This window comes from Pipistrellus kuhlii, unplaced genomic scaffold (genome assembly GCF_014108245.1).
Source record: "Pipistrellus kuhlii isolate mPipKuh1 unplaced genomic scaffold, mPipKuh1.p scaffold_m20_p_3, whole genome shotgun sequence".
Taxonomy (NCBI): Eukaryota; Metazoa; Chordata; class Mammalia; order Chiroptera; family Vespertilionidae; genus Pipistrellus; species Pipistrellus kuhlii.
Window position 1 is genome coordinate 175,155,026 of NW_023425529.1, and position 17,476 is coordinate 175,172,501.

Consider the following 17,476-nt stretch of genomic DNA (forward strand, 5'->3'; position numbering starts at 1 on the left):
ATAAAAGTTTCATGGCATTTGATTTTTTAAAACTGGAGTTGTTAGCATGGACCGAAGAGACTGCTGTTTCCCAGGCAGTGTCAGAAGAGTGGGAAATAAAAGGGAGAAGCTTGCACAGTGGGTGAAGGTGGACACTCCTGTGACAGAGGTGGAAAGTTATCGTGGGGAGGGAGGTGTGAAGAAAACCAAGAGAATGGCTTGTCCCTGCAGGCACAGTAACCGCGCTGCCCCTGGCTCATAGGCGGAAGCTCAGCCACCGTGCCATGCCGGCCGAGCAGGGGATGTTCTTAAAAATATATTTTGTTGATTTTTCACGGAAAGGAAGGGAGAGGGATAGAGAGTTAGAATCATCGATGAGAGAGAAATATCGATCAGCTGCCTCCTGCACACCTCCTACTAGGGATGTGCCCGCAACCAAGGTACCTGCCCTTGACTGGAATCGAACCCGGGATCCTTCATTCCGCAGGCTGATGCTCTATCCACTGAGCCAAACCAGTTAAGGCAAGGGGATATTTTTTTAACTTACTTTGTTTATTCTGATAGCCAAACACTTTCCATCCACTGTGGTTCATCTCTTGTCACCTAAAAGTGTCATATACAAGATCACTTTGTGCTTTCTTTCTTTTCTTTTCAATATATATTTTATTGATTTTTTTTACAGAGAGGAAGAGAGAGGGATAGAGAGTTAGAAACATCGATGAGAGTGAATCATCGATCCGCTGCCTCTTGCACACCCCCCACTGAAGATGTGCCCGCAACCAAGGTGCATGCCCTTGACCGAAATCGAACCCAGGACTTTTCAGCCTGCAGGCCGACGCTCTATCCTAGGGGTGTCGAACTCAATCAGAGAAGGGGCCAAAATCTAAAATCCAGCCTAAATCGCGGGCCGAATGGTTTACTGAACAGTCATAAACTGTGATTGTGATGGAAACGCAGCGGAGTGCAGTGATGACAGCGCGGTGCGGGCCACATTGCAAGGCCTGGCGGGACGGATTTGGCCCGCGGGCCTTGTGTTTGACACATGTGCTCTATCCACTGAGCCAAATTGGTTTCGGCAGCTTTTTTTTTTTTTCTATAAATCTAATTTAATTACCTCTTCTTAAAGATAGGAACATATATTTGTACCCATTCATCTTTGGTCTCCCGTTTGGTTGGCACGCTGGTCTTTCTGGGAGGGGCCCAAGAAACGAGCCTGCCCCCCTTTGCCTCTGATTATATGATCCCCTCTACGCCGTAGCTGAGTTTCTGAGGGGACACGAAGAGCCATTTCATGGTTTGGTTGTGTTGGAAGGGTTTCATGTGCAGCGTGCAGCCATCCCCACGTGCTATTTTGGCTTTGGCGAAAGGCCCAGGTTATAAAGCATTCTGCGGGCCTCTCTCTGCGAGGGCGCCCCCTCCTGTGTGATGACAGAGCAGAGAGGAGAGTGGCTCTGGAGAGCAGTCCGCAGATGCTGGGAGCTAACGAATCACTTCTGCAAACACCACCTGCTCTTCTTCACTCAGGGCTGCCCTGCAGCACGGAATTCCAGAGCAGACGTCGTTTCCTCTCGGCTTCCGCTTTGTAGCGGGGCTGCAGCTGCTCGCTTCCTGTTCGCTTTTTAAATCTTTTGCCGTTGCCTCACTTTTTCACATGATGCAGTCTAAAAAGTCACAGGCTACCAGGATTCTGTGACTCTGTCCTGAAGAAGAAATTCAATTTCTATTACAGTAGAACCATTAGGCCATCAGATCTGAGTCTCAAACACCTCTCAAGGATTTGTGAGTCAGTTGTGTCAAAGGATAATTCAGCAGACGCTCCATATATATGTTTGATGTTAATATGGTCATAGTGAATACCCAGCTTTCTTATGATTAGTAGGTGCGTGGTAATGCTTTTTCTAACTGGTTACTTATAACCTATCTGAGTTTTTATATTTAAAATGAGTTTCTGTAGACAGCTCAGAGTTGGTTCTACTTTTATTAGCCAGTCTAGCAATCTACACCTTTGAACCTGGAGTTGTCCATTTTACATTTAATGTAATTTTACATTTTAAAAAAATATACATTTTTATTGAATTCAGAGAGGTAAGGAGAGGGAGAGAGAGATAGAAACGTCAATGATGAGAGTCATTGATTGGCTGCTTCCTGCACACCCCCTACTGGGGATTGAGCCCACACCCTGGGCATGTGCCCTTGACCAGAATCAAACTTGGGACCCTTCAGTCTGCAGGCCGAGGCTCTATCCACTAAGCCAAACCAGTTAGGGAGACCCAAATGACTCTTGATGATCCATGAGCTTCTTCAATCTGTGTTCTAGACTTCCAGGAGCCAGGACTCAGACTCAGGAGATCAAGAGAGGTCTTGCAGCTGGAGGGAGAGATCTGAAGACACTAGCGGTAGTGGAAGCTAGAGAAGTGGGTAACATTTTTCAGGGAGAACATAGAAGGAAAGAACCCCCATATATAAGTCTAGAAAATACCAGAATTTAAAAGAAAAAAGAATACCAGGACCCTGGCTGGCATGGCTCAGTGGGTAGAGTGTCAGCCGGCACACTGAAGGGTCATGAGTTCAAACCTAGGTCTCAGGTTCGATTCCTGCCAGGTGGGGGCATGTGAGACTGGGGCACATTCAGGAGGCAACCAATTGATGTGTCTCACATCGATGTTTCTCTCTCTCTCTCTCTCTGTCTCTCTCTCTCTCTCTTTTATTCATCCCCTCCCATAGTCCCTCCCATTTTCTCTAAAAAAATAGAAAACATTATCAGGTGAGGATTTAAAAAAAAAAGAAAGAAAGAATACTAGGAGTCCATAAAAAAGATTAAGGTGAAATAAATGGTAGGAAAACGTAGAAAATCCCAGAGATGGAGGTAGGAGGAAGCTTTAAAAAAATGTAAAAACAAATTTGCTGCTGAGATGGTGGTCATGGCATTTCTGAATAAATGTAGTTTTAAGAAAGGGTCGTTTTAAAAGGTTTTACTTAGCGTAATAATTGGGATCTAGGATTATTGATTGATGTTTGCAAATGTCTAAAGCTTGTTTATTTTTGGATGTAAAATGTGCTTTACAAAGTAAAGAAGCATTAAAGTTCTCATATTTTTCCACTTAATTTTTTTTGAAAATGTGAAGGTTTTCCTCTAAAGGTCAGCCTATTACCTTCATAGTCAACAAAAAAGACTGCATTTATTAACATATTGTTGTTTCCTGCCAGCTTTTTGACAAAAACAGAAAGAATATATTACCCCATAAAATTCCTATCTACCACTTCCTACTCTGCCCGTTAAAAACCAGTCTGCATGACAAGAAGGCTCTGCTAGCCAGCAAGAGAAGATTGTTTGCACTTGGAGTTAAAACAAATGAAAGGCAGCTACTTGGTGGTATGAGAAGAAAAATATCAAGTCAGTTCTACTTTCCTCCTGCTTTGCTTCCTACCAGTCATTCAACAGATGTTTAAGAGTGTCCCTTGGTGACAGTCAAGAGATTGGGAAGCTGAGATTGCCCAGCTGGTGTGGCTCAGTGGTTGAGTATCGATCTATGAACCAGGGATCTATGAACAAGGGGGTCACACTTAGATTCCCCGTCAGGGCCTGTGCCCAGGATTGCAGGCTTGATCCCCAGTATGGGCTGTGCAGGAGGCAGCTGACCAGTGATTCTCTCTCAACATTGATGTTACTATCTTTTTCCTCTCTTTCCTTCCTTTCTGTAATATATATATTACAGAAACAACAACAAAGAAATGGGCAGACAGAGATATGAATTTGAAGAAGTGACAGAGGAAGAGTGAACACCTCCGCTTACTGAGGACTTTGTGTGGGCCAGGCCCTCTGTCAGGCCCTTCATGTACCATATCGCCAGGCAAACCCGGGATTTTGCAGGCCTACAGCATCCCATTTGGGGGTCTCCCTGCAAAAAGCAGACACAAAAACAAACTTAGGTACAGAGCCTTAGAAGAGGTTGGAATCAGACCACATTACTATGTAATAAAAATGTCTCCCAAATTTAAACTTACTGAGGAATAATCTTGAAGTAGGAAATGTGTCTGATAACTTGTGGAAATGTAACAGGCACAACCCTTCGGGGAAGAAAAAAATTAAAAAGCCACTTGGCCGGTTGATGAGCCTAACACATTAGATTAGCAATAATGAGAAGGCTTTGTTCGATGAATAATACATGATTTCTTCAGCTCAGGTCATTCTCTCTGTATTTCTTCATTTTTCTTTTTTTACAATACAATAGTTATTATAAAACCGGTTACCAGAATTGCTTTGCTGAGGATTCTGTTCAACAATCAGTTGTGAAGTTTCAGTAAAAGTCTAACAGGAAAAAAAACAAACCCAACATATTGGAGATCCAGTCCTCCCCAGAAACCTGGTGTCCTTGGAAAGAGACCTGGAGAGGGGCAACTCACCTGGACCCTTTTTATGTCCATCTTAATTATTGAACTAAAACCCCTACGGTACCTACTTGTAAAATATAGTGTGAGTAGGCTTCCTGCCACTTGGACTTCAGCTCTGCTCTGAGTGGAATAAGATGTACAGTGAGATGTCCAACAGAGAACAGAGAACTGAAAAGCCAACCTCCCATTGGAACTAGTAGATGTATTTACTAGCAAGGACAGGAAGGAACAGTCCAACAGAGACCAGATAACTGAAGACCCAACCTCCCATTGGTACTAGTACCTGTGCTCGCTCGCTCTCTCTCTCTCTCTCTCTCTCTCTCTCTCTCTCTCTCTCTCTCTCTCTCTCTCTGTGTGTGTGTGTGTGTGTGTGTGTGTGTGTTGGAGTTGTGATAAAAAGTAGGTCAAAGGGAGAGACATGGCTGTCCCAAACTGGGGGTGGGGGTGGGGGTCGGACCAGGGTTTTGCTCCAGTGCTTTCAAGTGAATTGATTTTCTCATCTACTAAAGTTCCATATATGCCTGCCCACCTATGTCCTAGTAACGCCAGTCTTATTCACTCCAGAGCAATGAATGCATATGTCCTCCAAAAGATATCTATAAGACATTGTAACGTGAGTAGAGTGATTACTTATGATTTAAGCAGGTCAGAAAGGTTTTACAGGGAAAGAGATTTCCCTAATTTGAAATGTCATCAACAGACACAGGTAAGTTTTTGTACATTCGTAAGTAAAATATAACAACACATCAGTGAAAAGAGGCAAACTACATCTGACATGGTTCAGTCTTAGAGACATATGTTGAACAAAATGCAGTCACACTGGAAAGAATATGTCCTGTATGTTTGCATTTATATAACATTCAAAAAAAGGCAAAACTAGTCGACAGTGAGAGAATCAGAACAGTTGTCAACTCAGCAGGGTTGGATATTAATTGGGAGAGGGTATTTAGTAGCCTTCAAAGACTTTGGAAATATTTTATATTTTAATCTGAATGGTAGTTGCATGAATATATATATATATATATATATATATATATATATATATAATATATATAATATATATATAATATATATATACACACACACATATATATATTAATTGAATTATGCACTTAAAATTTATACATACCTGCATGTATGTTATAATTCAATAAAAATACTTTTTATAAAGCAAGAATAGAAAATACAAGCTGAGTAGGGTCCATCAATTTTGAGAAACTTCCATAACAAATACATGATATTTATGCTCAAGAGAAGGAAAATATTAATATTGAAAAAATTATTTTAAAGAGGAACTATAAATGCACGATGTTAAATATATATTATTTTAAATAGTTAACAGAAAAATTATCGACATTTATATATTCACTGTTAGAATACATTTAACATATTTAAATGACATTTCCAATTTTCTCAGAAATGCAGTTGGTTTCATTTGCATAACTTGACTTTCCTAAGGAGCTCAATTCTATCCTGCTCTTCTAAAATAAATCTGACTCTCTTCCCTGCATCCTTTGCACTTCATTAATTAACATCTAATTTATAAGCATCTCAACTGTTGAAGCATTTTTGTAAGTAGGGCAAACTAAAATAAGTATGGATGTACTTACACGTCTTGGCAACACAAATGATCCTTTCCCGTTTGATTTAATAATTTCAAAATCTCCCTGTAAAGCTTCTCTGACCTGCTTAATCACAAGTAATCACTCCATTCTTCATGTTCCTGTAACATTTTGTCCTAACCTCTATCAGAACACCTGCCTCTTTATAAATTATATTTGCTAAACTGAGAGTTCTTTGAGGACAGAGAACAAACCTATGAATCTTTTAATGCCTTTCGCCTTGCACACCGTGGGCATTCAATAAATGCCTGTTGAGTGGCTGAATGCGTTAATAGACAGACAGTTCTCTCTAGAAACTGTCCCTGAAAGATTTGGGATGCATTTATCAAGTCTAAAATCAACTCAGTCATTGATTGCCTGAACTCCACACCTCTACTCGCACTGTCTCTTCTGCCTGGAGTGCCTTTATCCTACATACCCATCCCCCACAACCCTCTCTGAAATAACTCTCCTTCACTCTTCATGATTCTCAAAAGTTGAGCACATCGGATCTCCTACCACACACTGGGTTAGGTGTCACTGGTGTGCGCGCCCACAAAGCGTGTGGGTCCACCCAGCTGGACCACGCTGAATAGCTATCTGCTTTGTCTATCTTTTCCCTGGTGTGCTCAGACAGGCCTCGAAACTCTAGGTCAGGGTTGAGGTCCTGCAAAAAGTGCCAAGGATATTCAGAATAAAGATACAATTAAGTAGCAGATACTGCTTCCTGGTACCTCATTCCTTATCAATGATGTGCAGCTGAAGTGATATAGGCAATCTCTCCTCCCCCTGGGGGTGGGGGAACAGGGGTGGATAAGAAACCCTGTGGGTTGGAGATCTCAGAGCCACAGGCTCAGTCTCTCCTCTCTCAGGGGGAGGAGTCATGCCAGCACTCAACGGGCTACCTTGTGCCAGACAAGGCACATTTCTGCCGCTGCTTCCTTTTGGGGGACCTGAGGATAAGGTGTTCAGCTCACACTGTCACCGGCCACCCACTTCCAGGGGCCACCTGGAGGTCCAGTGTTCCTCATTCAGGCTCCTTTTGCATCTGTGCCTCCAGGGGGGAGGGGCACACTCTTCTTAGCCTTGATTCATCTTAGATGCCATAGCTGTGGTCACTCTTCGTGCCTGTCACTCTAGCAAAGGGCTCAGCTTCTTTCCCAAGCCAGACGTCCGTTCATACCTGACCAGCTCCACAATCTGATTGGAGCACCACCTCTGCTGCAATGGAGGCTTCCCACCAGCCTCCGAGCATGTCCTGGTGACAGCGCCGTGGACAGTTCCCACCAGTTCTGCGCTAGCGGCCTGCTCCATGCCTAGATTGGTGCCAGTCCTCGAAGAGAGAGGCCACCTCTGCTGGGACTCCCCTTCCCAGGAACCTTCCATGGAATGAATGGCAGAAGGACCCCTTGCTTTCAGAGAAAGGCTGTGACAGCATGGTTTCTGGGACAACGCTCAGGAAGGGGTCAGGGACTTTACCTGTACTTAAGCGTAAGTCTCTGTTCCCAACTTTTGATCCATGTTCTCCTCCACCCATGCCTTCTCCAAATTCATCTGTGTTTTGGTTCCATTTGGTAACGGCCAAGAGAGAGATTTGGTTGTGGCAATAGGTCTTCTAGCTCAGTCTCCTCCCAAAGTGTCCTATGCATTTAGGACACAAGTTGAGCTGCTCCGGGCTGGAATGCTGTGGGCCAGAATCCAGCCTCCATGGTGGCTGGGAGAACTGACCTTTATCCCATCTTCTCTCTCCCTGCCAAAGCACAGAGCACTCTTGCCAACCCTACTGGCTCCCTAAGGAGCTGCACCAGGCAATAAATGGCCGGTCCGAGATCAAAGACGGGAAAGAAGGACGATTAAAGTTGTTTTCACTCCTGTTTTCACTCATGTCAGTAATGGGGCTGTGTCACAGAGCTAGATATAGGCAACCAGGTGTGTGGCCTTACCTCCACTGCCACATTCAATCCTCATAGAGGTGTCCCAGAAGGAATGTCAGGCAGGAAGAGGAAATCATCAGTCATGAGCTTGGTAGGAAGTTCATGAGCTTGCCTTTCAAATATTAGCCTGGGCTCCTGGCTCTACCTATGAGCAGATAAGACAATTCTGTGTTCTGTTCCTGAGCCCTACAGAAGGCTTGCCCCTGGCCGGCCGAACCCCTCTGTCCTTTAAGCTCCTTGAAGGAAAGAGTCATGTCTTGCATTTCTATGTTCCCAGTACTTACCACTGCACTCTACTGAGAGGTGGCACCCTGACAATGTTTGTCAATCACGTGAATTCACTCATGTGCTTTCAGTTCCACACCCTACAGTGGATAACTATCTCCAGAGAGGGAGAGCGAAATCCAGAAAGTTCCATCAGAAGGTCTTGGGAGTTTCTCCTTTGCTCTGACATCCTTAGGTCTCAGACGTGTAAGAATGGGAGCCTGAGCTTTCCCACTTGTTCTTTCGTCTGGACTAATCATCACAAAGACCCCGCCAGTGTCCAGGAGCTCAGAGAAGCCCCTTCTATCCACTGGAGGGGAGGAGCGTAGGAAGCGAAGCCTTGTCTGTAGCTGTGCCAGGGCCCTGGCTCCTGCGGAACTTAGAACCCTCTGTGCTGCATCATGAAAGCTTCTCTGAACAATTAGGTTGGTAGGTTGGAGCGCAGGGCCACGGAGGGCAGCTCAGCTCTCAGGTGTGCAGTAGGCTCTAGGGATAGAAGGACCAGGAGGCGACCTGCCCCCCAACTAATACTGAGAGAAAGTGGTTTTCTACCTTTCTTCCTCTCTAGCTAACCCGACAGTGGGTTCCACTCATGAGTCTGTGAGTCAGAGAACCGGGCTCATTATTTCTGCTCTACAAAAACCCCTGAGTCCTGGTTATTTTAGTTGCGCTTTTTTTGTTCAGTGAAACATAAAATGTCTAAAGGGAACGAAGCCCACACAAATTCTAAATGCTAAGTGGACGCACTTGATGTACGAAAGGGAGCATGTTTCTGGGCTCCGGGGTATAATGAGCCGTTCAACGTCAAGGTGGAGGATCAGTGATAAATAAGACACAGAACACTACATGTGTAAATTTAATTAGCATCATTAGCAAACTCACCATATCCTAGGCAGCACTGTTATTAGACCACAAACAAGGATAACTAAATCACAACCTAACATCCAACCAACCAACAGACAAAACAAAAAAACAAGGGAAGATCAAAACATAATTTTAATTGATTTCTTAGAACCAAAGCTCTGTAGCTTAATAATATTATCACAAAAGGAAGCTTTTTGAAAAATTAAATCTCTGCCATATTACTAATTTTGTAGTTAGGGTTGCAATGACTACAATTTCAACCAATACTAGGGAAAGTAAAGTCAGCATTGTCGAATGTGAGTCAGTATACTTTTCTTCTTCTCCCTAAAATTACTATCTAAAGCCTCCTACTGTTATAAATGCTGCATTTTTGCTCCAGTTGATGATATCGTAGGCAGACCTTACCCAGAGTTCCCGATACATATCTGATCACATATAGTTCATTCACTCATTCCTTCCATTCAAAGGAGGGTCCACTGTACATGAGACACTCAGGGACCAGTTTCCAAGAACTGGGTTCTGGATCCACCTCTTCCACTTATTGTGACTCTGAACTACATCACCTTTCTGAGCTCAAATTCCTTCATTTGTCTGGTTGAGGGAAATGGGACTGTAAAGGCTTAGGGCTCCAAAGAATTGTGAAAGAAATGGCATTTCACTAAATGGAAACCTGGTTCTATCTGCTACATTTAGGTAAATATAAATATGAGGCTCTCATCTATCCATAATTTCATGTGCTACTGCTGGTCAATTTATCTAGGCAGTGGATCAGGGGTGAAATGGTGAGATGCTATCGAAAGTGTTCCATGTACCAGTCTAACAAAGAATGTAGTATTAAGCCTTTATAAGGAAGTCTTTCTAAAGTCTTTGAATTTTTGTGTTTTCAGAGATAAGATTTTATATTTCTGAGTTCAATAAGTTCTTAAACATCTTCAAAGTTTTAATAAATTTATGCATCTTTTTAAAAATTCCTTCAAAAAAATATAAATAAATAAATAATTCCTTATTTATAGAATTATATGTAAGCTTACAGAATGCTATAACTTTCACAGTATAAAATTATTTAATTCCATGTCAAAATTCTCTATAATTACTTTGATACTGGAGACTGCATTAATTCCATCTGGCCACAAGACAACTACCAAATACAATTAATTGTGCACCTGAGACTCTACTACCAATGCTCAGTGATAAACAACTTAATTATCTGCCAAAAGTGATGGAAATAATGACCCTCACACGACTTGCACACTCCGCCACCAATTAATCCTCTGCGACACCAGCTGAGTGTCCTACAGTTTCACTCAAACCTGACACTCCCCACCTGGAGACAGCATCAGATCCCACAGGTGAAGGGCTTGGTCCCACAAGACTTCCCTCCCACCTCCCCATGTCAGATGCCCACACCAAGTTCAGGTTGTCACCTGTGCTTCTGACTAATCGGATCCAAACCAGAGGTTCCCATACCCTCTCCCGGGTTCAATTAGTTTGATAGAGCCACTCACAGAATTTAGGAAAAGAGTTTACTTACTGTTTATCTGTTCATCACAAAAAGATATGATCAAAGATGTTGATGACATACAGATGGAAGAGATGTGGAGGGCAGGAATGTGGGGAGGGGTGTGGAGCCTCTATGCTCTCACCTGCTCGCTGCTCTCCCAGCACCTCCACGTGTTCACCAACCTGCAAGCTCTCCGATCCTCATAGAATTGCTTTTTTTTTTTTTTGCTTTTTTTTTTTATTGTTTCAGGTATTACAAATAGTAATATATGTAGCCATGACTGATCATTAACTCCATTCCAAAGTCCCTCTTCCCCTCTCCATAGGATGTGAATGGGGCAGAAAACACCAAGCTTCTAACTATGGCTTAGTCTTTCCAGTGACCAGGCCCCATCCTGGAGCCCACCAACTGTTACTTCATTGGGACACAGACATTTCTCTTCACCCAGAAATTCCAAGGGATTTGGGAGCCTTAGGATGGGAACATGGTGGGTCAAAGATCAAATATTAGAACTAAGATGCTCCTACTTTTGTCATAACTAAAAATTTACAAGGGTTTTAGGATATATACATATATTTTTTCTATTATCACCCAGCAGCATTATAGAAATATCAACAAGTCTCTAACAAAGCAATAATGACCCACGTGATATGTGTCAACTCACTCCAAATTAATTTTTCATGGCTCTCTTAAGTTGACAATTAATTTTACTGCTTATGATATGCACACTATTCTGCTCATTATAAAGTAAAAAAAAAAGTCCATCAAATTGATTTATGAGTGGATTATAAAAAACTGATTTCTGTGAGCTGGTTACTTATTGATGAATATCAAGCCCATCAATAAGCATGGCTTTGAAGAATTACTTCTGACAGTATGAAAATATTTCTTACTTTACCTTAATCTTCTTTAAGGTAACAATAAATATTACTTTAATAAATAGTACATTAAAGTAGTATTTTGTTGGCAGTTGCTAACTTCCTATTCAGAGAAATTTAGCAAAGGTGTCAAAGCACTCCATCTAGGAGAAATACCTGAGGAAATCTGCCCATTGAGAGTTTCACATTCCTTCCACGAGTGACAGGCACTTCAGATGTCATGTCACCCTCCAGACAGAAATGTCAACTTGTCTTAAAACAAAAGGGCAGTATCTGAGGCTTAAGTATATTGATCAGATATCTTTATCTTCACATACATCTTCACTTCTATAGCAGAAGACAGAAGGGTATCACAGATGCCTTTTTGTGACTGTAATTTGTAACTCTTCTTTTCATTAATTGAAACCTTCAATTATTTGCCTAAGAGTAAAGGACAAAGAGCTAATCTACATCACCCATGTTTATAATAAACTAGAGGCCCAAAATTTGTGTACTCGGGGAGGTTCCTCAGCCTGGCCTGTACCCTCTTGCAGTCTGGGAGCCCTCGGGGGATGTCCGACTGACGGCTTAAGCCTGAGCTTCTTAGCACTGCTGTGGAGGCTGAGAGGCTCCCGCCATCACCACTGTGCTGGCCAGCTGTGAGCTGGCTCAGGGCTTCTGAGTGGTACACCCCTGTGGCAGTGCACTGACCACCAGGGGACAGCTTCTGCCTTGAGCATCTGACCCTTGGTAGTCATTCCACTGTTCAGTCGATTTGCATATTAGCCTTTTATTATATAGGATGATACAAAAATATTTATCTGATATATAATATATACCAGACACATCCTGCTTCCTTGCTAACTGAGATATTGCTATCTGAGGATTTGTCATAATGCCACACAAAAAGACCTATAAATCAAAACAGAAATCCTGCAAGAGTGGCTCCAGATGTGCATGTCAGTGAAAACATTGAAATTATATGTGAGGTAAGCATGTGTGCACACACATATCCACACGAGCACAAACATGGATCTGAGTGTATACACAAACATCTATATCCTAACTGTGTCTGCAGAGAAAGGAGCCTGGAATGAATGATGCCTTGGTAAAGTAAGTACACCTACCATCAAGACCATGGTTTCTTAAGGGCATTCTCTACCCTTCTTTCTTTGACTACCAGGGAAGACTCTGAAATGTATGACCCTCCCCACTTCGCTTAGCAGGTAGGCCAACAGATGAAAAACTAGAGGCCAAGTACAACTATAACACAAACCGGCATGGAGGAGTTTACGTTGCTAGACCGTGTTCACTATTGGCTTACCAATCGGTGGTGCCCCCCTTGTCTGTGGGCAATCTGATCATCCTCATGATTTAAAGGAATGCGAGGAAGCTGGCCTAGCAGAAACTTGCATTTCAAAGTCATTTCTATGAGAACTGGCATTTTATACAACTTAGAGGCGCTGGGATAAAATATGCATCACAAGAAAAAAGTGTATTTCAGGTAAAAATAGGGTTTTTTTGTTTCGTTATGTCTTGTTTTGTTTGAAATCCAATAAAACGAGTAGGGTTCAAATGATACTTCCAGAACCTGAACACTCCTCATCCCCCATGTGTCTCCCCGGTCTGAGCCACCTCATCTCTCCCAGCATTATCTCAACAGTTTCTCGGTTAGTGGCCTGGAGTTCCTCCTTGCCCTCTGGACGCTACACAGCAACCAGATCAAGTGACCCCTTTGCTCAAACCCCTCCAATGTCCTCTAATTTCTATGGAAGAAAAAGCCTATGTTCTGACCATGGCCCCAGGGCATTCTGGGATCTGGATGCCTACCCTTGGCCCTCAGAGCTTTCCTCCCCTGATCTCTGCACTTGCTGCTGCCTTTGCTGGGAACATTCTGCCCAGGTGTTCACGTGGCTACCTCTCCCCTGCAGGTTTTGGCTCTGGTGTCACCTCTACGACTCCTCCCTTGACTGCTGGACTTAAAAAGCAGCCTGAACTCCCTAGCGTCTTTCACCTTCCAACGTGCTCCACCAACTTGTCATGGGTTGTCTCTGGAAGACAAACTCCATGTCATCAGGGATTGTGTAAGTTGCTCCTTAAGGTAACCCCAGTTTCTTAAAGTGCCTGGCCCATTGTAGGTATTCAAAATTAGTTGATGAGGAAATCAAGAATGTGTGAGTAGTAAGCCACATCACCTTTAATATTAAAGTTGTGATTTATACAGAGCACCTTCTTCATAAAAGGGCTTGGTATACTTTTTTTTGTCTTTTTTTTTTTTCTTCCTTCTTTTCCTTTTTCTTTTCTTTTTCTTTCTTTCTTTCTTTTTTTTTTTTTTTTTTTTTTTTTTTTTTTTTTTTTTTTTTGTCAAAACAGTACTATCTTTAACATTGCAAATACTTTTCCTGATACCATCATTTCTTAAACAAGCACCATTAGTGATTTCTAAAACAATTCTTTTTTTTCTTTTTTCTTTTTTTTAATATATTTTATTGATTTTACACAGAGAGGAATTGAGAGGGACAGAGAGTCAGAAACGTTGATGAGAGAGAAACATCGACCAGCTGCCTCCTGCACACCCCCCACTGGGGATGTGCCCGCAACCAAGGTACATGCCCTTGGCCGGAATCGAACCTGGGACCTCTCAGTCTGCAGGCCGACACTCTATCCACTGAGCCAAACCTGTCCCGGCACCATTGGTTATTTCTAAACTAAAAGTCAACAGATACTGATGTCTTCATATATTTAATGCAAATATGTGATGTTCACAGACATCACATTGAAACTTGACCTTTGGGTTGATTTCACTGTACCTTCCATTTCTTTCATTTCAGAGTGGGTACAAAGTGTTTATAACAAGATGTTGCTTACAACATGCAAATTGTTCCTGTCATCCTGGTAAGATACTTATTTTTAAAGGCAATGGTCTCATGATGGCACAAAATGATGCTGCCAATAAGGTCTGTGTTGTTGGTGCTGCTGTTTTTTTTTATTCCCCCCCCCCCTTTTTTTTTTGCAAGGTTTCCCTCTAGTCATTGATTATAGGTGTACAGGCCATTCAAATATGTAATAATATTCTGGCATTGGTTTTACAAGAGAATTTACTACTTCTCTGCATATATTATCCAGAAGCCAGGTTTTACGTCATATTCATGTGAGCTGTCGCTCAGCTGAGAAATAAAACTGTATAACGTCGTCTCTTCTGCAAAACAGTATTAGTAGGACATGCAAGGGAGCAGTGCTCAGCATGGCGTGGCACCACACCCAGCTTCTATGTGAGGGTGTTATGCGTTGCAATCTGTCATGAGAAAGAGCAGGTGGACTGCAGTTTTCTAACTACCTGTAAACATTCCTTAGTCAAATACCAGTCCTGAAAAGATGCTGTACTTTTTTAGTTATAATTGACATTGACAATCCCTGGACTTTAAGTAAAGCAGATGATCCTCTGTAATGCGCTGGGCCTCATCCAATTTGTTGAAGGCCATAAGAGCTAACACAGCGGTTCCCAGAGGTAAAGGCGCTCTGCCTTCAGGCTGCAGCGCAGAAATCCTGCCCAAGTTTCCAGCCTCCGACTGCAGCATTGACTCTTACCTGAATTTCTAGCCTACCAGCTTGCCCTACAAATGTGAGACTTTCAGCCCCCTAATGACATGAGTCAATTTCTTAAAACAGAAAAATAAATGGTTGGTAGACAGATGATAGATGATAGGTAGATGATAGATAGATAGATAGATAGATAGATAGATAGATAGATAGATAGATAGGAGAGATCCTCTGGGTCTTATTTCTCTGGTGAACCTAATGCACCACGTCAGCATGACCCACTTACACTGATCCTGGGCACTCTTCTGGCCATTAAAATAAGGCCGCCACCACCCTGCCAATCTCCACACTGAGGCCACTCTGTCAGAAATCAGGGCTTTGCCCTCACAGGTTTATTTACCTTAAACTCACTCAGGGAAATCAGGGCTTGCCATTGTTCCCAGATTCATTCCGCCAGCAAGGCTAGCTTTCACAATGCCGAAAGCACAGGACATGGATGTCACCAGGTCTCAGGGACAGCACAAAACCAAAGTCTACTCAATAGCTTAATGTATTCAATGGGACACCAACTCCTCAAGGCGAACTCAATCACCACATTCAGAAGGAAGTAGCTGACAGTGTTTTTCTTTTCATTGTCTCCCAGAATGAAATAGTAACAAACAGCATTTTAAAAATACCCTACAGGCAGCCAGAATGCAACAAAGTTGGGCCTGGCCAGAGCTTTATTGCATCTTATTCCGGGGATACAGGCGCTGTATTACACAGGTGCGTGGGAAAAAGAGCAAGGATGTGCACTCAGGTGTGGGGGGCGCGCAGTCACCAGCTTCCTCTGGAAAACAAGCTTCCTGAGGGACCAAGAGAAAAGATGGCTCGTCCTGTTTTTGAAAAATTGAATAGAGAAGCTTCTTGTCTAGGATGTCCAGTGCTACTATCAGTAAAGAAAAATATAAATTATGAACAAAATGAAAACATGCCCTAGCTGGTTTGGCTCAGTGGATAGAGCGTGGGCCTGCAGACTCCGTGGAGACACGCGTCCTTCCCAGCTCTTATGACTGGTTTATAAATTAGGCACACTTCGAAGTGGATGTGTGCACAGAGAACTTTCCATTTCAGAGATGAGAAGAGGCAAGCTGGTGACCTTACTAACAGCAGGTCCCGCTGCCACTCACTAAGGACAAGAACAGCTAAGGCTGGTCATGTCCAAGGACATTTTACTGTGCAAGTGGGAGACGTGCTCTCAGGCAGAGTGAACAGGCGCTTGCCTGTGGGTGCATACCTTCAGACTCACCCTCTCCCCGAGCTGCAGGGGTGGGTACAGCTATCTCTGACTGTCCGCCCTGCCCCCAGCCCCCAGCACCTAGCCCAGAGCTGCTGGGAGGAGCCTGAAGCGAACACCTGGCTACCCTCGCTGTTATACCCACCTTCCTTCATGATGAACAGTGAGCTATGACCTTGGGTTTGGGATTGGGGTGAAGTGGGCAGGCACCTGTTTTAGTTTTAGGCAAAAGGCAAAAGGAAATGCCTCAAGCTCAGCCTTTTTCTCTAGAGCACTATTCAGGATGGAAACAAAACATTTTTATTGTTGTATCTATGTGGATAGACCACCTCATGAAGCTGCTGAGAATATTTAGTCATATCTCTTATGTATGAACTAGCCTCCCCCTTTAACATTCCCTGGAGTAGCTTTTGAATAATCACTTATTATTTTTAAAAAATGGTTTCTGAGTCCAACTTTCAGTCATAGTAATAAAAATACGGTTTTAATACAAAGATGTTTCAATCTTGCTAAGTGCAGTTATAAAATATGGCCTTAAAAAGTTTTTAACAAACCACTGAGATGTTTCATGAAGAAAGATGGATCTATTACAAAATTAAATCCTAATAATATTTTTGGGTAAAATTTTTTTAATTACCCTCTTTATGTTATGCTGAAATGTATAGAAGGAGAAAATAAAATGAAATAACATGCATTAAAGCTGTCTTTGGTCCATTTATATCCTTCTGCATAGATGGAGAGGGAGACCGCTATTCCTGATGAGCCACCGGTGACCCTTGTACCATTTTCTGAGTCTCCATGATGAGCGTCTCCCCTGTGGTATGTTAAAAGGAGAGTGTGGCCCGGCCAGCATGGCTCAGTGGTTGACCATCCACCTATGAACAGGAGGTCACGGTTCAATTCCTGGGCAGGGAACATGCCTGGGTTTCGGGCTCCTTCCCAAGTGTGGGGCTTGCAAGAGGCTGCTGATCAATGATTCTCTCTCATCATTGATGTTTCTATCTCTCTCTAAAATAAACAAAAAAGTATTTTTTAAAAGAGAGAGAGAGTGACGGAGTTGGCTGAAGCAGTTCACGTGGGGCAGGCAGCACATCACCATCTCCTCCAAGCTCCGGCATGGAACTGTGAAGCACGGATTTGACTTTATCACCCTCATCTTCCCTACCCATCTGTGCCCCCAACCCTGCTCCTTCTATTCCTGTTCGGTCTTCTATGTCAGCTGTCAAAATGGGTAGAAAACTCCTGTGATATGTGGGGATTCTTGCATT